Here is an 8,617-nt window from a genome sequence, read left to right as displayed (position 1 = left end):
GAAGAAAAGATGGAAACGGGCATAAGTCGCATGTCCGTTTTGCACATTTTCAGTAAATGCGCTTACATTGTTTTGAAGCAATTGGATGGAAACCCGACTCATATGGGGCCCAATCGGAAGGACGTATCCTAGACCAATTGGTGATGCTAAAAGCTTGTAGACTTGTAGTCTCACACAAACTCCGTATTTCATGTCTCACGTAAGACAGTTTGAGTTCAAATAGAATGTGATCTGTTTACAAATAGTTCAAACTTTCCAAAGTTTGCCTCATCATGTGCCCTTCCTACGTCAAACGCTTTGTTTCTTACGTTAACCTTTACCCCTACTCTAGAACATAATACGCTATCACGCCGGTAGTGCTATTGTTTGCTTGAGCGCACCGCTACTCATGAGTTGAAGAGTACCTCTTCGTCTCCGGCTTCGTCTCTCTCCCGCCCTATCCATCTCCGTTTGTCCCTGTCGACCCGAGTGAAGGTCTCGCTGCTTATGTAATGTCTCCAAACATTTGTACAGCATTAGGGGGAAGTCAGGCATGCCAAAGCTGCGCAAAACTCTCATCGAGGTGGGACAGATGGCGAGCCTCATTTGCAGCCTTATAAACTGCCCGTGACGGCGGCGACAAAGCGCGGCAGCGCTTAACGGAGGCTTCGCAGACGCCGGACTACAGTCGCTTGCGTTAGCCAGGCCGTAAAGCATCGCTCGCTACAATGTTATGACTGCTAATTGCGGCATTTGCTGATTTATGGAAGCGTTGATTTCTTTTTTTTAAATGCGAGAACAGAGAATGCAGCGGCGCACAGGTGGAGTGCCGCCATTACCTAAAGCCATCGGAATCCCCACGTTTTGGCCATCCATCACAAAGTTAAGGAAGGTGACCCGGAGTTGTTTTGTAATTCGGTCGTTAATCAACGCTCTGTCAGGCGTGTCGGCTTTGTCCGCCGCGAGCAACTCTTTGGGCAGAGTCCATTACCGAGTAAACACACGAAGAAATGGAGATGCCCGGCCCCCACAATCCCCACGAGGGGAGATCAAATGGCAGGCCCGGTGATGATGAGGGATGTTTATGGCCGGCACTCTATTAAGGCCAAGCTCTTCCCCGCTGGCACGTAATGAACATCCACCTTTGCGAAATGGCCGCGGCGACGCTGTATTACCGGTCATTTTCATCAAAATGTTGCGCAATTGCCCTCGAATGAGTTTTGAGGGTAACTTGGCAAGGTGACTGGCTTATGGCAACATTAACTGTGTTGATTTGAACGGCGCCCCCGCCACCCACCACCACTATCCCTCTTTTTTTGTTTGGTACTGAAAGCCTGTTACGTCCTTGGGTGGATGACAATTGTGGCCTGAACTCTTTCTGTTTGTACACGGAAACGCCTCCTCCAGATGTCCCCCCACTGCGGGAGGCAGTAAAAAAAAAACAACAGCTGAGATCCCTCTTCTCTTAGGAATAGTGCTGCGTGATTGCATGTTGATTCTGTCAGGAAGAGGGTTAAATATCGACGACGAATCTCAAAGAGCGAGAGAGGGAATGTTTTGGGATGGTGCAGACAATGTACCATCTGCACACGGCAGGGTGTATTGAACGACACTGGACCACCGCTGTGAGCAACGATTGCATTGTTATTAAATGGCTGTTGCCTCCCTGGCAGCCATATTAAAGCCTCTGATCCTTTGCCCGGTGCAAGAAAAGGAAGAGAGAAAGGAGCCCCCCCCGCTCTCCACCACCACCACCACACCATCCCTCCTCCCCCACCCTTGTCTGGAAAAAAGTCTGGCCTGCTGGACATGGTGACATAATGTGCAGCTGCAACAGCACAGATTAGACGATGGCAGTGCAAACAGCAGGAACAGACAGAAAGACAGGAGCTCCATCTTGAAGGCCGCTTTGGATCGATACACATTGGTGATGTCATTGGAAAAATATGTCCTTCCAACGGGGCATCCCATTTCTGGCAGCCTATTTGTCACAGAACTTTCAAGAGGACGACCCGCGAGACAGATTTTTGTTGTAGTTTTAGTTAGTTAGTCAGTCAGTCGATGTCATTTATTTGTGTACTGCTTTTGCATTACACCTCTGTCTCACCATTCTATTTTTGCTTTAGGAGCTGCTTCTGCAGGCAGTATTAGAGACATTTTGTTCCAACACAGGGAGGGGGGTGGGTGCAGGGGTTCCGTAGTTTTCCGCCAACTGATGGAATATATACATGGTGTAAGTTGGAGCTGAGCCATACTTAGAATATTTGAAATCGGGCGACTCAGATCAGCAACTCAGTCTGTCGTCTCAAAGAAATGGTAGACCCTCATAAATATTCATTGGACGCTCAGACTCCCGTGTTTTGTCGACAAAAGTTTCCAAGGTCCCCCCCCTTTTTCTTTTTTTCAAATTCCGAGCCCGTCATCCCCGTTTGACGAGACCTGACATTTGGCAAGGTTCTGCACAGAGGATTTGTTTGTGACAGCTTCAAATTATGGCGGCACTCAAGGAGTGGAGAGGTAGAGGCGAGGGGGGAGTGCGGAGGGTTGAGAAAAGAAAAAATAGCTGATGCTTATTTAAATGTCACTTCAACAAGGTGAATGCATAAGCTCCCCTCAGCATCACATAGGAAATTACCGACAATGGAAGAGGGGTTTCTTGCCATTCTCCAATCTGTGTTTATTGTGTTCGGCCCCGGCAGCCTGCGTTAAACCTTATGAAGCTCTGCCAGCATCTCGACTGTAACCACAAACCATTTAGTTGTTTGTTTTGTGTGTAGGTTGCGACTGAGGTGCCAAGCACTTGGGTCCCATTTTGGGGTGCGACATATACATTTTCAAGCTCTCCCACTCTTAAGCGAGTCAGAAAGACATCGCCTTAAGTGCAATCCGGGGGAGGAAAGCAGCCGAGGAAAATATCTGATTACAGTGCAGCCGCTTTTCTCCGCCCGGTGTTATTTCTTGACAGCACTCGACAGTGTTTGAGAGGGAGCGCACTATTGGGAAGCTCTGTGTGTCACTGACCTTTCTAACAAGGACGATAAGACTCGCCAAGGCGAAGTCGCTCAAAAGTAAACTACTGCCGCTCATTTTCCCACCAAAGTGCCCTGCAGCTCTCAGCCTTGACAAATAGTGTATGACGCCGCTGGATTAAGTCCTCACAAGGCATGCCAGATGCTGGAATCAGATGACAATTACGTACGTGTCTACACTTCCAAAATGTTACAGGAATTAGCCGTTGCGCAAGCATCCTGCCGGCGTGACAATAAATTATGCAGCAAAAGCTTTTTGTCCACCTTTTCCCCCTTTGTTGCTCTGACGGATTTACATTTTAGTTATTATTTGCCCTTTACCAATTATTTTCAAGTCTTTGCATGCCACTCGTGACGAGATGACTGAAGACTAACTGGTAAGTGCACCCCTCCCAATCTAAACTTTGACTTGGTGCTCTGCCCACGTTAGGCAACATAGCTTTGCAATTTACCAGCTTCCGATTGGGGCTTATTTGGAATTCCCTAGCAGGAGTTTGTCCCAGTTCAAGACCTGGCTTTGACCCAAAATAACAGCTTCAAACCCAAATGACCAACTTCTTGTTTGCACCTCCTGCTGCTCATGCCCTGATTATCCTTAATATCATATTTAGCGTCTCTGAGAGAATTGTTATTAAAAAAGCTCAATAGCCAGCACTTCCTAGTTTCTGATGCAGTATTGCAACATCGGCAGCTATCAAAATACAGTACACTGTCGCTGATGTGTTAATAATCCCGGGTTGCTCAAAAATCAAGATGATAGTGGCAGGTAGCATGCAAATAGATTATATTATCGACTTTACAGGTACGTCTTTGGTTATGATCAGTTAATGACGGGTATACTAAGTCATATCCAATTTGTTCAAAAAATATTGTAATTGTGTGCCTTGATCCGTGACGTGTAAATCCAGCGCTAACCGTCATCTATTTTAATGCACACATTTGTGACTATCTAGCTTGTGTGCATTGCCGCTTTGGCTCCCCCTGATTAATGGAGCAATTACATAATCCATAACAGTGAATGATGATTGCGCTAATGATGAGCTCATGTTGGGTAATGACTCGCGGAGTTTGCTTGTGTAAAGTACGCAAAGGGAGGCCAGCCCGTCATGTCAAAACGCTGCTACAGCTGCCGAATATCTGCGTGAAGTCACATTTTTTTCTATGGCGTCCCTGGAGATCGAAAATTACTTGCAAGTGTAAATTTTGATTTGGTTTGTGTTTACAAAATGTTGCCTTGATGCCCTAGTTATACAAGACTTGAATGAGTTCTCTGGGATATTTTTTTCCATTATGCATATAATTTGCCGTATTGAATGTCAACGTTAATTTAAATTCTCATCTCAGGACTTTATCTATCCAGTCCAGTCCAACTCATTTAATGCCAACACTGCAAGCTGCAGTAGAGCAAGCTTTGGCTTGACTCATGGTAGGCCTAGGGCCACTAGCATTGCCTGTTGAGAAATGTAATCAGTCTGCTCCACTTGGGCCTGAGCCTGGTCGCTGTTAAGAGACCAGACAGCTCAATCTGCAGCTGTATCACCTGAGGTTACATTTCATGGGAGCTACGATTGGTCCTTAAGATCCAGAACTTATGTGATGGATATAACCGTACAGACCTAAAAAGGTGATCTTCTCGGGGGCTTCGTAAATCACCTTAAGCAGGAGGTCAGCTGGCTCATGTGACCTAACATAACCTGAACCTTACATGACATTTTATATAAGTAGCATGTGGTATTTTGTTGAATAATCCATCCATCTGCAAAATCACATTTTATTCAATCACTCGATTGGCTAATCGAGAGAATAATTGATTCTAAAAATACTTTTCGTCCGCTGCTTTACATCTACCACGACACGCAGAGATATCATCATAGTAAAAGGCAATTAAATCCACCAGCGTGGTCTGTTTGAGCAGATACGACCATTGAGCAAACTGAAGAAAAAAGAAAAAAAACAATTACATTGCTAGCACTTCTCCTCTTTCCATCTTGTTTAGTCAACTTGATGTGTGAGCTCTACAATAGCACAATATCAGCATCGAAGTCCCAAGGGGATTCTCGGTGTGCTTTGTATGTATCTGTGTATGTTTGTTGGTGTGCATGTGAGTGTGTGTGCGCGTGCGTTTTAAGAGAATGAGTCCAGTCAGACGCTTGAATGTGTGTCATCTCTTGAGTGCAACACCAGCTTGGCCCACTTCTGCCTGACCGACTAGACCGTCTCTCTCTCTCCCCCTCTCTTGTCTCTTTGTGTTTAGTGCTATCTCTCCTGTGTGGGGTCCGCTTCTCATGACTCCCCTTCAAACAAAACACAGCAAAACTGAAAGCACGCAAAGACGCACGACATCCCAGGTGAATCCACAAAGCAGACGGGACCACCCTGCACACTCACGCAGGGTTCATAGCCACGCGCTCATGCTCATGTAGGTCAAAAAGTGGGGAGCTGAACTTTTGGTCCTCTCTTTTTTTATGTATTTTTTTGGGGGCTGACAGCACAAGGCGCCAAGACCTCGTACGAGCCGATGTGATCTTGCGCTAAAGACTGTCATTTGAAGCTTGTCAGAAGTCTGCTTGCACTCCCACGTACAGGAAGCAGATGCATCCAGAAAGAGTGAGAAACTCTTGAGTCATTTAGTTTTGAGTTGTTAATGTCATAACAAAAATATCACTCTATTATATTATCCCCGCGATTGGCTGTCAACCAGTTGAGGGGTGTACCCCGCCTAACTGCCCGAATACAGCTTGGATAGGCTCAAGCATGCCCGCGACCCTCGTGAGGATAGCCGGTTCAGATAATGGATGGATATTTCATTATTCTATATACAAACATGCAGTCATGGGTTTAATGACATAATTTAAAAAAAAATACCTGTGACATGTTGGCCTAGCCTTCCTGTTTCCGCTATCATGCTAAGCGAACTGTTTTGTTCAATTGTATAAAACACGAAAATGTGAATTCCATACACATTTTTCTTTGGGACACGAGTGGCGCAAGGAGGTAGCTCGCTGTCTGCCCACTTGCGTCCTTCGGTAACTAGGAGACAGTGTGGGAATACCAGACTGTATTCAGCCCCCCTCCAGCCCTCAACCTCGGTAGCGCACCTTTACACACACCCACGCCCCAGCACCCCCCTGTCATCTGGGCTGCCTCAGCCAGCCTCGGGCCTCATTATGCCATTAGCTGCCTCAGGCTTCAGTCCATTTGCTGGCCGGAGAGTGTGACTGAGGCCCCTTTCACAGGGAGGCCACTCCCGCTGGAGGCCGGTCAGCTGAGAAATGACTGAGTGTGAACCAGTTATATACTTCACACTCGGATCATGCATTTGACACTGATAACGCTGTAGCGCTTACATCCTTCCCGCTGGTCCACACTGGGGATAATACCTCCCTGAACTGCATAACCATCCACAATGGAAAAACTACCCTGTGTAACCTCTAGCTCAAGGGTGGGCAAACTTGGTCCTCGAGGGCTGGAGTCTTGCAGTTTTTGGAGGTTTCTCTCTTCCAACACAAGCTGATTCCAATCAACAGTATCGTTATCAGGCTTATGCAGAGCTTGCTGATGATGAGCTGATCCAACAAGTCCTCCAACAATAACCACCATATTTGTCGTTTTACCATGTACCCCCCTGCTCTATCTTCTAATCATACAGGCCTTTGTGTAGTTTATGAACTCCTAACAGTTGTCAAGACTAGACTTTTCTACGTAACTTACAAACTTTAATCAATGGAAGTCCATTGTTCAAGTTTGTCTCCCAAGCGGAGCGGATTGTGCGCAGCAAGCAGACTGATTGGCTTTTGGACTGATGTTGAGGATAATTGGGAGCTCAAGAAAACAATATTTTGCGACGCAAAGTTTTGTTTGTCCTTTGTTTGTGTAGATTCATTAGGCCATAGAGAGAGCCAGAGAGAGAACTCGGCTCAAGTGAAGCATGCCAAATTAGGCAGGAGAAATTCCAAACGCGCGGCTTCTGAGACTCATTAGGACCCCGTGCAATGTTTTGTATGGGTGTGTCTGGAAAAGACAAGTAGCGTTGGCTCGCTTGCATATTATGTGTTTAGCGAGCACAAAAGCCGTGCTAGACAAAGTGAAGATCCACCCGGGTGCCTCGTAGGGACTCTCCAAACACAATGATCAACACGGAGGAAAAGTATCGGGTGACTTGAGGAAAATACCTAAGATCCTACCGACGTGTAAAGATGAGGCTACATCATGTTTCCGTTTATGTCAGAGACGTGATTCAATAAATATTTAAAGAAAATAAAGACAAGACAAAACTTAAAACCGTAGAACTCAGTCAAGGTGGGAGGGATATTGCCACATAGGATTTCCCAAAATGCACTGCCGCTTTGCAACCTGTAACGATACCAATTACTACTTTCCTATTATCCATTGTATTACTATTTACTCAGTCTAATCTTTTAAAAAAGGACTTGATGACTATCACTGCAAAGAAATAGACAATATGAACAGAATAATTTTCACTTTGTTTTGTGTCTGACAAAGAAGGCCATCACAGAGGCGGTTTGCCGTAGAGGAAGGTGTTGGTGTATTGTCTCTGACACTTCAGAGGCTAATAAACTAAATCCTGCTAAATCCTGCCAGCTGCACTACTCATCTATGCCATTTAGTACAGGCAATCGGATTCTTCATAGTGCTCCAGAGTCCAAAAGAATGTAGCCTTTCTGTTTCATCCCTGGAAGTTTCGGCCTCTGTCTTCCTCACACTCGTCTGATTGGCTGCGTTGGTGTTGAAAGGTACAAAAGCGGAGATGAGTGGGCGGCAGGTAGGCGGACAAATGGATTTCATGTCGTCCATCTCTCAAAGATGCCTCCGCTGTGTTTGCTTCAGTCACTTTGTCATTTACACGTTTGATAGCACGCCGCCTTCATGGCTCTTTAATTACATCTGCAGCGGGGGAACTCATTTTGTAGTTTTTTTTCTTTGTGCTTTCACAGGCAGGTTTCGGCATTATTAAGGAAATTCAGCTTTAACCCGAGTCAGCAGTTTTGTCAAACCACCCCAACTCCCCTCCGCCCTGGTATGCCGCAATCTCATCACATTTAGGAGAGAGGGGATGCTGGGGGAAAAATTAATTGGAGGCGTGTGATAGTTAGGACAGAAGCCCAGGCCAGGGTGCGGGATAAATCAGACGTCCTCATTGGCAGCTTTATGGCTGTGGAGTGAGAGAGGAGAGAAGTGGTTAACTTTAATAGCAGGAGATAGAAATGTTGGGTTACTCGACCTCCCTCCCCCTCCCCCAATTAGATTAGGCCCCTTCGACCGGGCTTGATATACAGAGTTAATTCAGCTAGCTTTGCGCTATAATTCACACGCGTTTAATGTGGCACTGCGTGTCCTGTAGCCTCCCGCTTCCACTTTCTATCAGGTGTTAAACAATGCCAAACAAGCCCTCCCGTTATCGCGGTCATCTCGGTCACGTCCTGCCCTCACCCCATCGAGGTCGCACTCACCAAGGGGCCACCCCCCGAGGGCCCACGCCCGACCTCCATATGACTTAAGCCTTCTGCTTTCATAATAAGGAGGGGGTGCAACGGTGACTAGTAAAGCAGACGCTCAAGTGGTTCCTGCAAGGGTAATAGGGGACCTGC

This window comes from Leptonotus elevatus, chromosome 20 (assembly GCF_054856555.1).
Source record: "Leptonotus elevatus isolate MCC_2025b chromosome 20, RoL_Lele_1.0, whole genome shotgun sequence".
In the NCBI taxonomy this organism is placed as follows: domain Eukaryota; kingdom Metazoa; phylum Chordata; class Actinopteri; order Syngnathiformes; family Syngnathidae; genus Leptonotus; species Leptonotus elevatus.
The sequence above is the reverse complement of the archived record's forward strand: the minus strand, read 5'-3'. Positions refer to the sequence as shown.